Source organism: Anabrus simplex, chromosome 3, assembly GCF_040414725.1.
Source record: "Anabrus simplex isolate iqAnaSimp1 chromosome 3, ASM4041472v1, whole genome shotgun sequence".
In the NCBI taxonomy this organism is placed as follows: Eukaryota; Metazoa; Arthropoda; class Insecta; order Orthoptera; family Tettigoniidae; genus Anabrus; species Anabrus simplex.
In genome coordinates this window covers 499,027,825-499,050,409 of record NC_090267.1, presented here as the reverse complement: position 1 = coordinate 499,050,409, position 22,585 = coordinate 499,027,825, and the positions used below count along the sequence as shown (strand labels likewise).

At 39.2% G+C, this 22,585-nt stretch overlaps 1 protein-coding gene across 1 annotated transcript in view; it reads right to left on the bottom strand.

Annotated features, from left to right (window-relative positions):
- Positions 1-22,585, bottom strand: part of LOC136866882 (uncharacterized) — a 240,950-nt gene that overhangs the window by 140,518 nt on the left and 77,847 nt on the right. The gene's annotated exons all lie outside the window — the stretch shown is intronic.

The window sequence follows — 22,585 nt, the reverse complement described above, 5'->3', positions numbered from 1 at the left end:
TTATGAACATGTTTTATATTAGGATTGACAGATTACAAAAGATATTGATACTGCAGTATCCCCATTATAAATATCACTAGTTGTCCAAGTTATTAAATGCAAACATTTTTAGCCATCGTCTACATACACATATGCCAAACTGCAGAAAGGGGTAACTATAAAATACATAATTTAATATCTTCTGAGTTAAATTTTTAGATGATTATGTAATTTTTATATTAGTCCTTCTGAATCTCTTAATAATGCTCCCCATAATCTTCCCATTCATACCCACTGCGGTGAGTTGATAGATTTTCTGATTAACTCATTTATTTCATGTTTAAATACTGGGTGTGTTTCCCCAGAAACTGAACTGTACCTTCTGATGTATGTGTCATTCTTTTGTGTACATCAACTGATAATGTATGGTCAAAGAATACTGAGATTTCCTTCAGAGGACTTGTTGTTTGAGTCATCAGTCCATAGACTGGTTTGATGCAGCCCTCCATGCCACTCTATCCTGTGCTAACCTTTTCATTTCTACATAACTACTGCATCCTACATCTGCTCTAATCTGCTTGTCATATTCATACCTTGATCTACCCCTACCGATCTTATCCCCTAAACTTCCTTCGAAAACCAACTGCACTAGTCCTGGGTGTCTTAAGATGTGTCCTATCATTCTATCTCTTCTTCTCATCAAATTTAGCCACAATGATCTCCTCTCACCAATTCGATTCACTATCTCTTCATTCGTGATTCGATCTATCCATCTGACCTTCAGCATTCTTCTGTAACACCACATTTCCAAAGCTTCTATTCTCTTTTTTTCTGAGTGAGTTCTTGTCCATGTTTCACTTCCATACAATGCCACTCTCCAAACGAAAGTATATCTTTTCTTAAGAAAGGCCGTCCTTGCTTGTGCTAGCCTGCATTTTATGTCCTTCTTACTTCTGCCATCGTTACTTATTTTACTACCTAGGTAACAATATTCATCCACTTCCTTTAACCCGGGAGTGGTGGCGCAGCATCTTTTGTGACCTGGTGCAAATATTATTATGTTCGATTGCCCTTATTTTTAAACTTAGAGGCCATGGTGGCCACATACCTCTCCCCAAATTTCTAGCCTTTTGTCTGAGGTTAGTGGCATTTTAGTGAAGGGTGTTCATTCTTAGAAAGAGGGATTATTGTCTAGCGGTGCAATAAAGTGTATCATTAGGCCCCGCGCCACCAGTCCCGTTCGTCGAGTATACAACAGCAGCAGTGTTGAGTATACCCAGTGACTTATTTGTGTAACCATGTTAACAATTCATTCAGTCAATCCCTTATTGCTGAAATGATTTGTGAAGAGTATGCGGCAAGAGTGTTATGTCTTTTTACAGTCTTTGGAAGAGGAAGAAGTTTTAGTGAGAGTGAGAATGAATAGACTCTAACAGTGATACGCGACAGAACGCTAATGAAGAAATAGTATATACAGTACAAGTGATGACGATTTATCTTTTTCAAAGGTGTTGGACCGTAACAGGAATGGATGGTGTTACAAACTGGACAAAAAGTCCTCCCCCTAAAAGCTCACGTACCCAAACCCAAAACATTGTCACTCATTTACTGGGAGTGAAACTCGTAGCAAGAAGTGAATCATCACCTGAAGAAGCTTCGACCAATTTTTCATGAATGATAATATATTGCAACTCACTGTAAACTGTACGAACCTGGAAAATGAAAGAGTCAGAGGAAATTATACTTGCAAACAAATAACTTATCTTGATGTGGATTGTCATGAAGAGGATAATTATTTCCAGTACCATAATTACTTTGTAAGGACCCCTCTCCACCATCCAGGGATATACTGCAGGAATAGCATTACGTAGTTAGAAGAATCTAAGCCTGTCAGCTGAATTATGCAAGACATGTTGTTTAATAAAGGTTATTCCAGTAACAAGACAAATTTTTATTTTAGTATGTTGTGAAGTATTGGATATACAGTAGGCCTATACATTTATTTTCCATAAAATATCATGCTATTGAGTTAATAAACCTAATACATCAATATATGATGCATACAATTTATTAATTTTGTTATTAGAGCAACTTCAATCATAGTGGTCAGAAAGTACCCCACCCCAGCTCTTACGTTGTGACAACAAGCACCACCTATCCAGGGTTAAGACTTCGTTTCCTAATCTAATATTTCCTGCATCACCTGACTTTGTACGACTGCACTCCATTACTTATTTATTTTCTCCTCACCCAAGACTCCGTCCATACAATTCAGCAACTTCTCCAGATCTGCTGCAGTCTCAGGTAAAATAACAATATCATCAGCTAATCTTAGGGTTTTGTTTCCTCTCCTTGTATTGTGATTCCCTTTCCAAATTCTTCTTTGATTTTCTTTACTGCCTGTTCTATATAAACATTGAAAAGGAGGGGGGACAAACTGCAACCTTGCCTCACCCCTTTCTGGATTGCTGTTTCTTTTTCATAGCCGTCGATTCTTATCACTGCAGACTGATTTTTATATAGATTGTAGATAACTCTTCTTTCTCGGTACCTGATCCCGATCACCTTCAGAATCTCAAATAGCTTGGTTCATTCAACATTATAAAAAGCCTTTTCTAGATCTATGAATGCCATGTATGTGGGCTTGCCCTTCTTAATGTGATCCTCTAAAATCACACGTAAAGTCAGGATTGCTTCGTGTGTTCCTACATTTTTTCTAAAGCCAAATTGATGTTCTCCCAATTCAGTTTCAACTTGTCTTTCCATTCTTCTGTAAGTAATACATGTTAAGATTTTTCAGGCATGAGATACTAAACTAATGGTGCGGTAGTTTTCACATTTGTCAGCACCGGTTTTCTTGAGAATAGGTATAACAACATTCTGCCAAAAATCAGATGGCACTTCTCCTGTCTCATATATTTTACACACTAAATGGAATAACCTTGCCATGATGATTTCTCCTAAAGCAGTCAGTAATTCAGAGGGAATGTCATCAATTCCAGGTGCTTTGCTCCAATTTAGGTCTCTCAAAGCTCCGTCAAATTCTGACCTCAAAATTGGGTCACCCATATCATCAGCATCATCAGCATCAACAGCCTCTTCTTGTTCCAGAACCATATCATCTACATCCTTACCTTGATGCAACTGTTGGATAAGTTCCTGCCAACTTTCTACCTTGTCTTCTTTCCCTCGAAGTAGTTTTCCATCTGAACTCTTAATATTCCTACACCTAGTTTTTCTTTCCCCAAAGGTTTCCTTGATTTTCCTGTATGCAGCATCTACCTTTCCTTGGACCATACAACTTTCAACATCCTTGCACTTCTCCTTCAGCTATTCTTCCATAGCTGCCCTGCACTTCCTATCCACTTCATTCTTTAATCCCCTGTATTCTTTTCTGCCTTCTTCATTTTTTGCATTTTTGTATTTTTGTCATTCATCAATGAGGTCTAGTATCTCTTGAGTTATCCATTGATTCTTTGTTGATCTTTCCTTTCTTTCTAACATCTCTTCAGCAGCCATACCAGCCTCATTCTTCATGAGTGTCCGTTCTTTTTCTACTGTGATTCCTTCAGCCTTTCCATTTAGTCCTTATGCAACATGTTCCTTGAAACAATCCTTCACACTTTTTTCTTTCAACTTGTCTACATTGCATCTCACTGGATTCCTTCCCTTCTTCAATTTCTTCAGCTTCAGATGGCATTTCATGACCAACAAATTGTGATAAAGGTCCATGCCTGCTCCTGGGAAAGTTTTGCAATCCAACACCTGGTTTCTGAATCTCTGCCTAATCGTAATGAAGTCTATTTGATACCTTCCAGTGTCTCCAGGTCTCGTCCATGTGTACAGCCATCATTTGTGGAGTTTGATACAGGTATTAACAAGGACTAAATTGTGATTGGTGCAGAATTCAACCAGCTGACTTACTCTTGCATTCCTTTGTTCCAATCTAAATTCTCCTATTGCATTACCTTCTCTTTCTTGGCCTACCACTGAATTCCAGTCTCCCATCACAATTAGATTCTCGTCACCTTTTACATAATGTATTAAATCTTCTATGTCTTCATATATTCTTTTGATTTCCTCATCATCTGCTGGACTAGTAGGCATATAAACCTGCACTATTGTGGTGGGCATTGGTTTGGTGTCTTATCTTGACGAGAATAATTCTTTCACTATGTTGGTCATAGTAACTTACTCGCTGCCCTATTTTCTTATTCATTATTAAACCAACTCCTATATCTCCCCTGTTTGATTTTGTGTTGATTATTCTATAGTCACCTGACCAAAAATCCTGCTTTTCCTGCCAACGTACTTCACTTATACCAACTACATGTAATTTTAGTCTATCCATCTCCCTTTTCAGATTCTTTAACCTACCACAACGATTCAAACTTCTTACATTTCACGCTCCGACTCGCAAAATGTTAGTATCTCCTGATGATTGCCCCCTCTCGTGTAATCCTTACCCGGAGATCCGAATGGGATCTCCAGAATATTTTACCCAGGAGGAAGCCATCATCAGTATATCATTCATACAGAGAGAGAGCTGCATGTCCTCGGAAGTTAGTTACAACTGTAGTTTCCTGCTGCTTTCAGCTGTGCAGCAGTATCAACACAGCTAAGCCATGCTGAGTATTATTACAAGGCCAAACCAGTCAATCATCCAGACTGCTGCCCTTGTAACTTCTAAAAGGCTGCTACTTTCCTTTTGATGAACCATTCGTTAGTCTGGTCTCTCCACAGATACTCATCTGATATGGTTGCACCTGCGGCTTGGCTATCTGCTTCATTGGGATGCACAAGCCTCCCCACCGCGGCAAGGTCACATGATTCGCAGAGGACTTATTTTGAAGTATTTGCATTGCGTTATACTTCCTAGTAAACAAATAAACAATAGGATTATTTCTTCTGTCAATAAATAAGGGAATGTGGCCTCCGGAAGGGGCCTGGTGCTGGTCTTTCGAGTTGACACTCTATATGGTTATCTGCGCATCTTTGAGGATGGGGCCCTACCTAAGATGAATTCTAATGATGAAGATGGCACAAATTCCCAGCCCCAAATCAGAGGACTTAGCCAATGAAAATTAACACATTGCAGTTGAAGGCCATATGCCATACAGGCTGTGTCATTTATTGTAGAGAACGAAGCCCGCACGGCGTACCTTCTCTGGTTTTCATCGTTGTTACTATGAAACACGCGTACTATGTGTGTTGATCAGCACTGAAGTACAAGACTTGGTTCATATAGTTCTTGAAAGAAAATATAGATGGCAGCAAGCTACAACTCTACACTTCATATACATCCTTTTAAAACATGTCAGAGCTGTGTCGACTTGAATGCAGTGTGCACGTAATGGTGGCCGTGTGCAAACGTAGGCTGAACAACAGTGATTTATACCAAGTGAACTGACCTAAGAGATCACACATAATATTTATGTACTAATTATTATGTACATTTATCTCTTGTACAAACAATTATGAATGGTATAAAAGCCGAATAAACTCAATATCGGCCATATTTTATTAGTTAAGATTAAACAGCAAACTTTTTAACAAAATGAAAAACCTACTAATTTCAATCCACTACTTCGGTGGTAAGGGGTCTATCTACTCTATTACAGTTTTTACAGATATGAAGTAGAAAGTATGAGCTCAAATATAGTGAAGTCAAAAATTACCTAAATTCAAAACTAGTATTTAATTTTAAAACCCATAATTAGTGAAAAATTTCCAGTCTGGAGTTTTAAAATGTATGAAAGTGAGCAAGACCTCTATCTGTTAAAATTCCTGATCTAGCCATGAATTGAACCTGGGACCCTTGGATAGAAGGCCAGCATACTAACCATTTATCTATGGAGCTGGACTGCCTTTATCATCATCATCATCATCATCATTGGTTTAGAGTTCCATTTTCCCAGATACTGTTGATAAGCCTCTTCCACTCTCCTCTATTCGTAAATGACTTCATCCATTGCTCTTCCCTTAGCTTCAATACCAGTCTTAACCGTACCCACCCAGCAGGTTCTAGGTCTTTCAGCCTGGTGTTTTCCTTCTATCTTTCAAGTGCACTTGAGCTGTTCTCATAGGCTCTATCCAAACCACCGTAGTCTGGATGTATATACAAACTCTGTCCAGTAGGGGTGTCTTAGTCCAAGCGTCCTGCCTCACTTCCTCATTTCTTGACTTGTCCATCCTGGTCTTCCAGATGATAGGCCTCAGGAACATCATCTCTAATGCCTGCAGTCTTGGTAAGTCTGCATGTTTTGATACCATACTTCAAATTTGTAATTTTACTTTTTTTTAAAATATTAGCGTCCCAAAGAATGGTCCTCACTTGTTGGGAGAAGAGGGAACTCTTTTAATGTTGAAAACATTTCTTAGCAGGCAAACTATGAAAAATGAAAAAAATGTAAATTTAAACAATTTCCGCAATTGTGCCAAAAGGTGAAGGGCTAAAGGGCCTGGGAAGGTTTCAAATTTTGAGTCTTGGGTAGCTCTATGAAACTTAAGAAACAAATTTTTAAAATCACTTCTGGCCTAAATGCAGTTCTGGAAAAATGCCTAAAATCACTTGTTTCTTTACTCATTTGCTTTTTTGATTCAAATCCTAGCCAAAATAGCTTATTTACATTTAATTATGTAAATTATTTCTGTAATGTGTTTCTTGGTTCAATACCCTCAGGCAGTTTTTTATTTTAAAAAATAAATATCCATACCGAATGTAGTTATAAGGCCTTATCTCTGCATTGACTCACATTAGCACTCGTAGTGGTAGAAAAAGGCAAACAGTTAATCTACTTGACTGGACAACGATAATTAAGACAAAGATTGTAATTTTTAGGAATAAATAAAGAATATATTCTCATACTTTATTATATTTTATTTACCTAAAATTGTAGCTCATATCGCTAGGATGTTCTCAACATTGGGTCGCTTGCCTGAAGGTCTAGAACTGTGGACTTTTTACCCTGCTGATTTCTCTTGTGGCTAAGTTGCCCCTCTGGAGACTATACTGCCGAGGTAGGAGAAACTGTCCACATTCCAGAACAGGTGGTTTATTAGTTTGATGCACGGTCGTTGGCCATCTCTGTTTACTGCTATGACCACAGTCTTAGTTTCACTAATTTTGAGGTTGAACTCATGAAATTTGGCCTTCCGCATATCAATTCCTGCCTGCACCTTGTCTTCTGTTTCTCACCAAATCACAACATCACCTTCAAAGGTAACTGTGTTGAGTTCACCAGATATTTCCTTAATGCCCTACATTATATCATCATGACTGTGATAAACACCAGTGGGAACAGTGCACACAGCCCTGCTGGATGCCACTCTTGGTTGTAAACCATGATGCGGCAGGGTTGCCAGACATCCCAGATTTTACGGGAGAGTACGGTATTCATGTTAAATGGCCCGTGTCCTGGACTGTTCCTATCCAGTATGGCAATATTCCAGTGTTTCTAACTCTGATGAGTACCAAGAGCTTTTCTTCTTTCTTTCAAAGAGAATAGATTTCTTCACCCTTTGGGTTCTTCATCTGGTGTGAGTTCATACATTTTTAAAATTGTTTTTTATTTTATTTTTTGCAGTTCTTGGGTTGTACATCCTGGCAATAAGATGCATAATAACAGACAGCTATCTGAGGTAGCCTGAGTCCGCCGCATATTCATGTGAAATTGTCAGCTGTGAGAAATATTATGTTCGTTGACTTGATTAGGTTTGAGCTGTTCATTTATGTAAATTTTTCTTCAATGTCATGCAGAGATTTTTATGAAATTGCTAAGAATGACAAAAAAATGTTAACAGCACTTCAGAGAAATGAAAATATATTGAAATTGAAGAACTGGTATGAATAATTAAATAAACTTTTTTTTTACGTCGCACCGACAGAGGCAGGTCTACGGTGACAATGGGATAGAAAAGGGCGAGGATTGGAATCCTCTGTGGATTTAAGACATGCAACAGTCCCAGCATTTGCCTGGTGTAAAAGTGGAGACCCATTGTCTCCCGAATACAAGCTCATAGCTACATGACCCAAACTGTGTGGCCAGCTTGCTTGGTGCTGTAAGTGTATGTGTATAAATGTTAAGACATGCATTAATAAACTGCACTATGATGTCAACATAATAAAAAGCATATCATTTTGAAACAAAGTTTATAACTACAAACCCCTTGGTTTCCTCAATTGCACATCTGTCTCATATTTTGATTTCAGGTGTCTGAGAACCCTGGATGAGTGCCCCACTCCAACTTGCATGCAGCTGGTACAGTCCTTGTACAACATCTGGACTTCCCTTTCAAGTTCTTCAGCCATCTTCCTCCTTTGCAGGTGCTGCCAGACTTCTGTCTTCTGACACTGTCATAAGGCTTTTCAATACCCAGGATTTCCATAAGGAAGTTTTTCTGTTCCACGCAATACTTTGCTTTCAGCATTCTGGCACTGCATATAAGATTTATAGTTGACCTGTTACTTCTAAAGTCATAATGCTCCACTTCCAACTGTGGTTCTATGATGGTTCACAGTCACCTCTCTATGATCTGTTAGAAACTTTTCAGCCCATGACACAGGGGAGTTATAGTTGAGGAAGTTTTGCCTATTGTATTTTTTGTACGGAGGAATGATAACACCTTTGTTCTAGTCTGCAGGTATCTTGTTGTCCTTCTACACTGCATTAAGCACTCTGTATAGCCACTGTAATGACTGATTCATTGCTGCTTGGATCATGTCTGCATTCACTTCAAATTCTCATGGTAATTCAGCATAGTTCTTAATGCTGCTTCTGTTCATGTCCAGGTGATAGGAGGTTCTTTTCTTGCTCTATGCTTCTCTTTCCTTTCAATCCACTCAGCAGTGGTTGAAATAGTTCTTCAGGACCTCTCTGATGTTACTTTCTTTTCTGACTATATTATCATACTTTCTAAAGTGCCTTGCTGGTATCCGTCACTTTCCTTTTACTTTGACCGTAGTTTTTAATTCATATTGCCTCTGATATCTTTATCCAGTTTCTGTGCAAAAATCTCTCAACTCTCCTATCTTCTCTTCTTTTCTTGAAGTATTCTATTGACCTTCAGCCTCTTATCTCAGAAGACCTGTTTAAGTTCTCTGATGCCCTTATCATTTGGATCCTGTTATCATTTTGTGAAGCACTGGTTTATCATGATCATTATTTCATACCCAACATTATTTCCATAATCACTCACAAGGAAAGCTTTCAGACCTCCCGATGACAATTGTTACAAAAGTTTCTGGGGTGAACAAGCTAGAGACTAAAGTATGGTGTGAAGTGTGGCACGTGCCCCATTGATGCGAAGAGGTGGTGGGTTTGAATCTCTCTGTCGGCAGCCCTGAAGATGGTTTTCTGTGGTTTCCCATTCACACCAAGCAAATGCTTGGAATGAATCTTAATTAAGGCCACGGTTGGTTCCTTCCCATTCACATCCCATCATCACAATAAGACCTATCTGTGTCACTGTAATGTAAAACAAATAAAAAAATAAGAAAATAATTCTGAGGGCCATGATGTCATTATGTGATGCCGCGCATGCCTGGCAAGTATCCTGCCTTGTGTTCATCAGTGACTGTTGTTTCAGCAGTCTGATTCAGGTCGTCAGGCTGTTTCTGTGTTAACAAATACTTTTTATGAAATATGTGTATATTATTGTGTGTTTAATGAAATGACTTGTAACCTTCTTGCTCTGGTGGAGGAGGTTATGCAGAATTACGTAGCAGACAACATGTCTCTAGTATACATCAACAGGCTTTTTCGATGGAAGTTGTAAAACCTATTGGAGCCACAAACATGTTTGTGGTAATGCCAAAATATGGGAAGGTGTGATAGTGATGGAACGTTGGAGAATAATAATACACTGGGAACTTTACCACATATGGCAACCAGTTCCATTTCCCATGAGCCATTATCCCAGAGTGAAACAGAAAATTATTCATGAATAGCTTTCTGGGAAAACTAATGCAGAAAATTCAAGACATCACCACAAAAAGTGAGGCAAATTGTAAAGGCACTTTAAGAGAGGTGGGGCACTAGAACAGTGAAATGCTCACATTTGCAAGCATATATACACCAAATTCTGGAATGTGCATGGCATAGGACATGCAATTCGTTATTTGGATTTAAATAAGTGGGCAAAAGAAGTAGCTATCTTGATGGACATTTCCAATTTCAAAGCAAGCCTTTCCAAACACTGCTATAAAATAACATCACACAAGATCACAAGGTTTATTATTATGAGGACCAGAGCATAGAAATTTGTTAGGCAAAGTTATGGCCTTCATTTTTCTGCTTCATACCAGCTACTTTGATTTTAACGTAGACTTATGTTACTCGACAACTAGTGGATGGTGTACCGGGCGGTACACCTCCATGCCGCTAGTTCAAATATTGTGCCAGTTGAAACTCCTCTACAGGAGAAAGCCTGAACTTTAACAAACTGTATTAACTCAACAATTTCTCCGAAGATGGCTCTGTGTGAATTTTGATGTGTTTTTGTTTGTATTTGATCAAGAAGTGTGGACGTTCTCTACCAGATGTCTCCACCAAAAACTATGATAACGCACCCTGGTGTAAAGGAATGTACTCTCCTGAAGAAATATTGTATTCCTAAGTTTTGTTTTTACTAAATTTTGTTCTGTGGTTTGTGGGTTGGCAACAGTTATCCTTTCTTTCCGCCTGTTTTGAATTTAACCAATCACTAATTTTTGTAATTAATTTCTGACCAATAGTGTCTTTCTTTTTCGATGTTCATGTGTAACTTTTAGCTATCCAATAAAATTGAGGGAGTGTGTCTACTCATTCCTGAAAGGTCTCGAATTTTCCACGAGGGTATAAAAACTGCTGATTTTCTTGTCTCCGGGCCACTAGTATAACATCTAATTCAGTGTGTGGATATGTAGCAGGGGGCGGGAAGCGCCTCTTTCTTCAAACAGCAGTTCTTCTATAAGGTAATGGCCTGTTAACATCTTTATTTCTTGCTAGCTCAGCAGTTTCCCTCTCGGGGAGGGTTCGAAACCTTTAGTATGTAACCTACCTTTTAAAATGTAAATTCCTTTTCTGTCTATGTAAAATCTACAAATTTCTTTCACTGTAAAGCGGGGATAGAGAGTGCTTTACCCTCTCGAACTCCCCTTCACTTTGAAACTGAGGTGACTACGCTTTCATAACCGTTTCTTCTTTTCCTTTATGTATTAAAGTTCTCATACGGGTCACCTCCCTAGCTTGGGATTAGCCCCTGCGTACCAGCCTAGAGCCACTTAGATTTTAAAGGTGTATTTTGGAGTACAAGTTCATGCCTCCAGTTCCTTCTGTACTTTGGGCCAGTAACTCACCCTGTTTTTTTTTTTTTTTTTTAATGCAAAGGCCTTGTAGGTTGGGTATTAGATACCCCTGTTTCACTGTATGTGTGCCTTGAGGGCAGTTAGGAGTAAGGGTTATTGTGGCCTTTGATAAGGCTGGTAAAAAGAACGAGAGCAGGTCAGCTCTTCTGGTATTTTGGAAAGTGCCTCTAGGAGGCCTGACATTGTTAAGCGGGAGCAAGAGCTCCAGATACTGAAGGGGTTTTCTGCCCTTTGTTGAATTGTGGGTATGAGCTGGGAGCTCTGACTTTGGGGCTTGTAGCCCAGTATTGTAAAACTGCTGTGTACCTGATTTAACTGTTGTTATTTGTTGTACACTCAGAATTCTATGTTATCATTGTTAAGTTTTGAAAATATAACCTTGTTGAAATTTTAATTCATCTTTCGAACTTCTGTAGTTGAGACCTATTCCAACCTCCACCTTCTTTCACCTCTGCTGATCCATTAAAACACGGTAACAAGTGGTAGCAGAGCGTGGTTGAATGGGTCTCAATTTAGCCCCTTTTGACGGCTAAACATTGCTTGGGAATCGGACTCTAACAATTTTCTCTGTCGCTGGAATTTGTTCGATTTTTCTAAATTTTAAAGTGTCTGTCATCATGCCCGGCCCTTGCGATGTCCTCCATCCCGGCTATTTGCGCAAGGAGGAGTTGATCTATGAATTAACCATTAGAAATGTTCAATCTGGAGGCACGGTTGCGGTAGATACAAATAAGCTTAAAGATTCCCTGAATTTGCCTATTTCCATCCCCACTTTGGGTGAGAAAGAGATTGACGACTCTTTCTCCACGATCACTGACAATACTACTGAGATGGCATCCGTAGTTAGTTTTTTTGAAGAAAATGATCCTTCTCCTAATCAACTTAAACGTGTGCAAGCCAGGTTATTTCATTTTTCTAATAGAGTTAACGATCTGTTGTCTCTGAAGTTGAATGACATTCAAAGGAAGGAAGCTAGTGTTGTTCTCGAAAACCTATTAGTTACTTTACATCGCACCGACACAGATAGGTCTTATGGCGACGATGGGCAGGAAAGGGCTGGGAATGGGAAGGAAGCGGCTGTGGCCTTAATTAAGGTACATTGTTCTCGAAAACCTTTCAGAATTGTCCAGTAAGGTCAGCCTATTGTTAACTGGGGCAGTCCCTCCCAAAACCGACCAACATGCTACGGTAAACTTAGTTAGCGAGGAAGACTCTTCTAAAGGAGAAGAAAATAGGAAATCAGTATGAGTTCAACAAACCTCTGCCCCATTAGATAATGAGTTTGAACGTCGTACTTCACTGAATAATGCACCTTCCGAAACAGCTTCTCCGCCCCTTAGAACTTTACCTACTATGTCACCAGGGTTCAGCAGTTTGCCTCATCCATTAGCAATGCTACTCAGGGGTATTTCTAAGTTTACTGTTAACTCTACCAGTGATGTTATTTCATTCTTAAGGTTTTTAGTTGAATTCCAAGATCATGCTCTGGTTTTTTCTCTTTCTCCGTGTCAAATCCTTCAGATAATTTACCCTTATTCCATTGGTGTCCTCTCAGACAAAATAGTAAGAGCCATTGCTGAACAATCATCGATTGAAGACTTCCACGCCCATTTGTTAGCTAACTTTATTCCGGCTAGGGCAAGGTCATCACTAATTCAGAAGTACTATTACCGTGTACAGCAGTTGGACGAAAACTTGGCAGATTTCATCCAAGATATTAAGTTCTACACTAGGGTATTTGCTCTACATTTCCCTGAAGATCAAATTGTGCAGGCTATTGTGGAAGGTATTTCTCCATCATACCAATCATACTTGTGTTTTGCGTCGCGTCCACAAACTTTTGCTGAGTTAGAGGCTATGGCTGTCTCAGCCGAAGGAGTTAGATATGCCGACACACTACGTGTGGCGAGGGAGCCCACTCCTTCTTTTAGTAATCCTCGGCCTCCACCTCGCCGACCAGTCACTGCCCGTAAATGTTACGCTTGTGGGTCGCCTGACCATCTTCAGAACAAGTGCCCCTTGATTAAACCCAATGGGACCAGGAATGGAGCAGGGTCATCACAAGGCTGTTTTAAATGCGGCGCTTTTTCACATATTGCCAAAAACTGCCCTAATGCTAACAGCATCCCCTCCTGCTCAACTTCGGGTGCAACTTCCACCAACAATCATAAGTGACTAGTGGCTTCGGCTGAGTCGACTAACTCTTCTTTGTGAGGCTCAGCCCCAAGTAAACCTGCCGAAAGCTCAGGGAAATTTTGTTCCTCTAATTCATCTTTTGAAGGTCCCAAGGAATGTTGCTGGATTGCGGCGGATACTCCCGCACCGGTCCCATTTCTTAAAATTGAATTGAAGAATGAGCCCGTAACTGCCCTTTTAGATCCTGGCAGTGTGTGTTCCATTATTTCGGCCAAGTGGTACTCCAAATTGAAATCTGTTTGTAAACTTCCTGATTTTTGTTCGTCTTCGGTTCAATATGTTTCGGCTAACTCATCTCCATTAGAAATTTTAGGGTTCCTGCATGCCAAAATTAGAATTGCCAAATTTACTTGGAAATTTAAACTGTTTGTGGCCAAGCACTTGTCTTGCCCCATTATATTGGGAGCCGATTTCATGTCTCACACCGGTCTTGTGCTCGACATTCAGAGCAAGTCATGCACTTTCAAATTTGATAGTAAATTCAATATCCCTTTATTAAAATGTAGTTCTGTGTCATGTTCATCTGTTTCGCCTACCCAGGATGAGATGTTGTTAGATCTTAGATATCTACCTGAGGAGCAGGCTGATAGTATTCGTAAGTTGTGTCAGTCGTTTCCAGAGATTTTCTCTGATACTCTTGGTGTTACTGACCTCATTGAATACAAGATCGAGGTTACGGATTCAATTCCTGGACGTTTTCCACCTTATAGGTTATCTCCACCTAAAATGAAGGCATTGAAAGAAATCATAGATCAGATGCTAAAAGATGGTATTATTCGCCCCTCGAAGTCAGCATACTCTTCGCCGATTTTTCTAGTCCCGAAACCCCAAGGCGTCTTCAGGCCTGTGATTGATTATAGGACTCTCAATCGGAAGGTGGTGTTACAATCTGTGCCCCTTCCAGACCTTCACTCTTGTTTTTCATGGTTTCGAAAGGCTATATTTTTCACCATCTTAGACCTTAATCAGGCTTATAAGCAGATCCCGCTAGCAGAGGAACCTAAACACCTGACAGCTTTTTCCACAGATTGGAACTTGTACGAATACAACCGCGTGCCTTTCGGGCTCCCCACGGGAGCAGCTGTGCTTACGAGATTGCTGGATAGGGTCTTCTCCGACATCAAATTCGAGTACCTATACCATTATCTTGATGATGTCGTCATATTTTCTGAGACCTCTGAAGAACACCTTGATCATCTGAAAGAGGTCCTTAATCGTCTTCGTAAGGTAGGGTTAACGGTGAAGTTGTCCTAGGTTGCCTTCGCTAAACCTTCCATGTCATTCCTAGGGCATATTGTGTCGCCCGAGGATGTCGCTGTAAATCATTCTAGAACACAGGCCATCTGTGATTTTAAACCTCCTAAGGACGTCAAGGGTATTGCCAGGTTCATAGGCATGGTGAACTTCTTCAGGAAATTTATTCCAAATTTCACCAATAGAGCGGCGCCCTTGAACTTACTCCGCAGGAAAGGCGTCAAATTTGAGTGGGGACCTTCTCAACAAGCCGCTTTTGGAGATCTCAAATTAGCCCTTTGTAATGCCCCTGTCCTCGCTATGCCCGATTTCTCTAAGAAATTTATCGTCCAAACCGACGCATCGTCATCAGCGGTAGCTGCAGTCCTTCTTCAAGAGACTGAACTAGGGAGGCGACCCATCGCCTATGCCTCTAGGACATTATCGGCCCAAGAATCCAAGTATTCCATCTACGAACTTGAAGGTTTAGCAGTCTTGTTTGCTCTAGAAAAGTTCCGCCTCTATCTGGAACATGTCAAGTTCGACTTGGAGACAGACAACCAAGCCTTAAGTTGGGTCTTAGGTAGGCCGCGTCGTACTGGTCGTATAGCCCGGTGGGCCATCCGAATTTCTGCCTTCCAGTTTGATGTTAGGCATATTAGAGGTACTGAAAACGTGGTTGCTGATGGACTAAGCCGTATGTTTTCTAAGGATGTAGAGACCCCTGAACAGGTCGATAGTTCTTCATCTCCCGAGTCCATACTACCTGAGGTTAATGATGCTCCCATGTTGTTTAGGGATCTTGAGAAATATCAACGTGAAGATCCGACGCTGGCCCCTATCATGGAAACCCTTTCTTCTGCGGAACATGTCGTCCCTTATGTATTGAGGAATGGTGTTTTATGCTGCCCGTCGAGGCATGATCAAAAGATGAAAGTTGTAGTTCCAGCTGTTCTTGTACCAATGATCTTCAAGTACTATCATGAGACTCCATTAGGGGGGCATTTAGGGATCTTCAAAACTAGAGAAAAGATCCGAGAAATGTTCATTTGGAAGGGTATGGACGGAGAAATCCGTGAATTAGTAAAAGCTTGTAAAACTTGTTGGCTTAGTAAACCCTCCATGTCCACTAAGCAAGGGCTCTTATCTTCTCATCAGGCATCGCGCCCCATGGAATGTCTTTATATCGACTACGTAGGATCCTTCCCCCAGTCAAAGGGGAACGCCAACAAATTCATTTTGGTGCGTGTAGATGGTTTCACAAGATTTTCATGGTTATTTCCAACTAACCTGGCTACCTCTCAGTCCACTATTTCTTGTTTAAATTCTATTTTTGCTTCTTTTGGTCCGTGTCAATATATTGTTTCTGATAATGCTAAAGCTTTCACATCCAATCTCTTTCGTAAATTCTGTTTCGATCTATCCATCTCTCATGTGACTACTTCTGCTTACTATCCTCAACCATCTCTAGCTTAACGGGTCAATCGTAATCTAAGGTCGGCTCTGATTGCTTATCACCATGAAGATCATTCTAGGTGGGACACGTCCCTGCATTGGTTAGCTTTCGCTTTGAATTCGGCGGTTTATGAACCCCATAAGTTTACTCCAGCTTCTTTGATGTTTAAGTTTGTACCCAACACGCCGCTCTCTACCTTTGGTCTCTTAATGACATTCTACCTGAGACAATAGATCCAGATAACATCAAAGATCTTTGGAAGAAGGCTAAGGCCAATCTTAAAATTTCTCATGAAAAGGTTAGGGAAAGATATGATCGTGGACGGAGGCCCACCAATTTAAAGGTAGGAGACCAAGTTATGGTCAAGAATTTTGTTCCCGCGGGCAAGCTTGTCCCCAGATTTCATGGGCCGTGCACTGTCTTGGATTTTTTAACGCCGGTGACATTGTTAGTGAGCAATCCAGCCACCGAGAGAATATTTAGGGTTCACCTGTCCCAGGTGAAACCTGTGTAAATTACTTGCTTCTTGGATTTTTAACATCTTGTAAGAAGCCCAAAAGGTTATATTTTTCTCTAAATCCTAGGTCTTCTGCCCTTTAGAGTGTTACATTTTGTTTTTTTTGTTATCTGCTCTGTATAAATTTTGTGAAACCTTCCCTGAAGTTACTCTGCTGTCCCCTCCATATGGCCATTACCTAGCTCCCGTCTCCTGCTAAACCACACCAGTGGCATTAAAATAAAAGAAATAAAATAAAAGTTTCCACGCCACTGGCCCCTCAGCCTCAACTCCAAGACTGTGCCCTAAAACCATTGTGGTCCAACAAAATTCTGCCGCCGAGATCTTAATGTTTCAGTACCCCCGCAGCCGTGTGGCATCGTACCGCCACTGAGGTGGGGTACGGGCCCACTCCACTCCAGTGAGGTCAACCAGTGTACGGCGAGCTGGAGTCCTCCTTCCGGCCAAGGCTGATGTGCGGCGCACCACCTGCAAACTGCTCGAGGACTGTAAACAATCATCGCGTCTGCGGCGTGCTGCAGCACGACTACCCCTCTCATAGTGCGGGAGAGTGGTATCTCAGGCTATTTAAGGGGTCAAAGTGGCTGCCTCTGGATACAGACTGCGGCGGCAGGTCTTGCCGTCAAAAATCAATCAGCATCTTATGTACTTCTTCAGCTACATGGACATTCCATATCCGCAATTACTACGCTTTTGGATTCAAACTCAACATTTGGTGGACTTAGAAAAAAAACATTTCCTTTCAAGAATTCAAGTTTTTTCTGAATTCAACTACTACAAACATAGAGACCTTTCATCAAAAGCTACTGCAAAGAAATTCTAAAACTGGATTTAATTTAATCCCACCTATATCAAACAACTTCTGAGACCTCCAAGTACTGAAAAGTTATATTTTTCTCTTCTAAATTCTTCAACTCATCAGCAAAAAAAGAAAAACTTGGACCTTGTTTTAAAACAAAAATTTTTGTTTTCTTCGGTGTCACCCCTTGGAAGGACTTTTGGGCGGGGAGGTCTGTACCGGGTGGTACACCTCCATGCCGCTAGTTCAAATATTGCGCCAGTTGAAACTCCTCTACAGGAGAAAGCCTGAACTTTAACAAACTGTATTAACTCAACAATTTCTCCGAAGATGGCTCTGTGTGAATTTTGATTTGTTTTTGTTTGTATTTGATCAAGAAGTGTGGACGTTCTCTACCAGATGTCTCCACCAAAAACTATGATAACGCACCCTGGTGTAAAGGAATGTACTCTCCTGAAGAAATATTGTATTCCTAAGTTTTGTTTTTACTAAATTTTGTTCTGTGGTTTGTGGGTTGGCAACAGTTATCCTTTCTTTCCGCCTGTTTTGAATTTAACCAATCACTAATTTTTGTAATTAATTTCTGACCAATAGTGTCTTTCTTTTTCGATGTTCATGTGTAACTTTTAGCTATCCAATAAAATTGAGGGAGTGTGTCTACTCATTCCTGAAAGGTCTCGAATTTTCCACGAGGGTATAAAAACTGCTGATTTTCTTGTCTCCGGGCCACTAGTATAACATCTAATTCAGTGTGTGGATATGTAGCAGGGGGCGGGAAGCGCCTCTTTCTTCAAGCAGCAGTTCTTCTATAAGGTAATGGCCTGTTAATATCTTTATTTCTTGCTAGCTCAGCAGTTTCCCTCTCGGGGAGGGTTCGAAACCTTTAGTATGTAACCTACCTTTTAAAATGTAAATTCCTTTTCTGTCTATGTAAAATCTACAAATTTCTTTCACTGTAAAGCGGGGATAGAGAGTGCTTTACCCTCTCGAACTCCCCTTCACTTTGAAACTGAGGTGACTACGCTTTCATAACCGTTTCTTCTTTTCCTTTATGTATTAAAGTTCTCATACAGGTCACCTCCCTAGCTTGGGATTAGCCCCTGCGTACCGGCCTAGAGCCACTTAGGTTTTAAAGGTGTATTTTGGAGTGCAAGTTCACGCCTCCAGTTCCTTCTGTACTTTGGGCCAGTAACTCATCCTGATGGGTTTTTTTTATTTTATTTTTTTATGCAAAGGCCCTGTAGGTTGGGTATTAGATACCCCTGTTTCACTGTATGTGTGCCTTGAGGGCAGTTAGGAGTAAGGGTTATTGTGGCCTTTGATAAGGCTGGTAAAAAGAATGAGAGCAGGTCAGCTCTTCTGGTATTTTGGAAAGTGCCTCTAGGAGACCTGACATTGTTAAGCGGGAGCAAGAGCTCCAGATACTGAAGGGGTTTTCTGCCCTTTGTTGAATTGTGGGTGTGAGCTGGGAGCTCAGACTTTGGGGCTTGTAGCCCAGTATTGTAAAGCTGCTGTGTACCTGATTTAACTGTTGTTATTTGTTGTACGCTCAAAATTCTATGTTATCATTGTTAAGTTTTGAAAATATAACCTTGTTGAAATTTTAATTCATATTTTGAACTTCTGTAGTTGAGATCTATTCCAACCCGCACCTTATTTCACCTCTGCTGATCCACTAAAACACGGTAACAGATGGAAAGAAAAATTTAAATATACTTTTAGTGTTTGGAGAGAATGCGTACACTGCTGATAGTATGTAACTTACAGTTATGTTACTGTCTCAATTGACAGAAAAAGGAGGCGGCTACCTGTTGCAAAAAAAAGAGAGAGAAAAAAGAAACTGAAGCATAGTTTCAATGAAATAGCACTTCAAAGCAAGGCAAAATTTGTGATAAATATGTGTGACATTACAAGATATTAAAATCATTTTGTATTGACGGTTTTGATTAATATTACTCCATCTAAAGATGGAAGAGGAGGACAAATTAAATTTCCTTTGTAACGTATGTGATGTTACACGCATACTCTGTTAAAAGATGGTGATTCTGGTGATTTAAAAATCTTTCTCTTTAGTGCACTCATGCATAAGTCTGAATTACGTTCAATGATTGATGAGTTTGATGTTGATGTGCCAATCATCATGATTGTTGATTTTAATATAGACATCCAAAGAAATGAAAAGACATTAATTTGAATTTTGTGATGAGCAACTATCCCAGCACATTGGACAATTCATTTATTGATCTTTTACTCGTAATGAACATTTTGAATTTGCATATATTGTGTGTTTTTGCGATCATCTAAAGATGGAAGAGGAGGACAAATTAAATCTTAAGATTTAACCCCATTCGACTTGTTTTATTAAGATATTTGGAATGTTACTATGTCCTTATCTAACAATATCTTGTTGTGAATAACTGAGGATGGCTATCAAATCAGTTGGAACTAGTACTATTCAGTAAAAAATTGTGTATTGATTAGGAGGTTAAATAAAGGCTTTTAGTTAGAAAAGGAAGTCATATCCATCAACACGGGCCTAACAATGTAGTTCATTGCTTACACTTTGCTCGTAATATTACTGCCAAACTCTTAAATTATGTCTCTTATTCCACATATCACAGACCTGTACTACACTGAGTTATTACCTACATTTCAACTGTACCACGTTCTATTGAATAAAATTTATTATCCACGTAATATTTGTCTTCTATTTCTAATAAGTAAGTCTACAAAACCCTCAAAATCTTGCGGCCATTACATCAGTGACAGCCTGCTGCCGATGTTGTTGTTGTAGTGGAAGCCATTTCTTTTTAGTTTCAGCTCAGGTAATTTATAACCATTAGGTTCTTCATTAAGTTTGTCGAAACTAATTTATGAATAAGTAAAATTTTTGCTTGAGGTAGATTTGGTCCAGTTTTATGGTCAGATGCCATTTTTATACCGACACATGAAGAAAAACCAATGCAAAATAAAAGCGGCAATTATTTTTATCCCTCAATCTAGATATATAAAATAACGTGTCCTAACTGACTGACTGACTGACACATCATCACCAAGCCAAAACTACTGGACATAAAGAAATTAAATTTTGGGGATATATTTAAATTAGAGTGTAGGTGCTCACTAAGGGAGGATTTTTGGATATTCCATCACTAAGGCGGTGAATTGTTTAAATGAATATATCTATACCTCAAAAACTTAAAAGTTTACATACGTAAAAATTGATACCCCTTTCAGACCGTGTAGTACAATTGTGCGGGTTCATTTTTTTTTAATGTCTGAGCTTATTTGAGGTTTTCTTGGTGCTAGACCAGACTGCAGTGCTTGTGCGGGACACGTAGCATGTACTTTAGCTGTTTTCATTTAGTACTTGACCACCAGGGGGCAGGAAGAAGAGTTTAAAAATACAGTTCATTAGCAAGATGGCAGGAAGCAGTAATGCCTAAAGTAAGTATTTAGTTATTGCATTCATATTAATCTAGAAGCTTTACTGAATATCAAAATATAATCAATGAAGTGTGTAAATTGTGAACTTACAACATCATATGTAATACCATGAGGTTTTGAATGCTGATACGCACATATGTCCGGGCTAGGTTTCCTTACAGGCAATGTATGCAGGAGTGCTGGGTGTTGTCACAAAAAGGACTGTGAAATCAAAACTCGTAATGTACATGAGAAATGTAATGTATAAGATTTTAATTGTTTAAAATTGTTCCACACTGTAAAATAGAACATTTGATCATGTACATATTCACATGTACTGAGTTGAATTGTTTTTTATTTTTTTTATTTTTTGCAGGTAGTGAATGAAGTCCTGACACACACAATTGTGTGGGTTCTGTTTTTTAGCTGATAGTTCTTATTTTGTAAAATAAACTGTAAAAACATGTATTTGAGAGCATTTTTGTAAGTTTTTGATGTTTTGACACCTCCAGATTTCTTTCAGGTCTGACAAGTTGCTGCTGCCAAAAGGGCAGTAAAAGCAAAACTCTTCCTCAATGTGGAAAATGTAACGTTTACTTGTGTTTGAACAAAGATTTAATTGTTTTAAATTATTCCCCACTGTAAAAGAGAACATTTGATCATGTAGGCCTACATATGTATATTCGCATGCATTGAGGTAATTCTTCCTTTTTGTAAGTAGTGAATTAAGTCCTGACATGCAGAATTGTGCGGGTGCTTTTTTTTTTCAGATGTTGATTTTTATTTTGTAGAATAAACTAAAAATATATGTATTTAAGAGCATTTTAGTCAGTTTTTGATGTACAAACAAAAATTCACACCGCCAGTTTTCTTTCAGGTCTGAAAGGGATACTTGAAATCTACTTTAAAAACAAAGAAACACATACTTTTTTGTGTGTGGAAAATTCCATTAAGGGTATGAAAAAGGGTGAAAAATGGGTTGCATACCTTTTATGAGGATACTTATATCTCAAAAACCGGTATATCTACAGTATATGTCAAAAACTTACATGTTGCAGACATTAAACTTGGTATTTGAAAAGCCCTTTAAAAATACAGGAACATCCAAATTGTTGTTTTCAGAAAAGCACTTAATGGCTGAAAAGAAGTGAAAAACGAGTTGAATGATTTTTTATGAGGACATTTTTATCTCAAAAACTGAAGATGTTACAGATGTGAAACTTGGTATTTGGAATCTCCTTTAAAAATAAAGAAATCATGTATTTTTTTGTTTTTAGAAAATCCACTTAGGTAGGGCTGATTCTTGAATTCTTTTTATGGAGATACTTGTCCTCAAAAACTCAATATGTTACAGATGTAGAAATATATATTTGGAATCTCCTTTAAAAATAAAGAATCATGTATTTTTTGTTTGTTTTTGACTTGAGAAGACTGTTTTCTCACATGTACAGTTCTATGTCGCATGGTCATCTTAGCCTATAAGGCAATACTACAAACGTAGTTAACAAAGAGTTTTTAGGGTAAATGAAACTAAATTTTCCTGTGAGTTTTATACTTTAGGGATTTTCAGATAATGTCTTAGTACAGTACCAAGGAATGATTATTTTGATCAAATTATAAAATCCACACAAG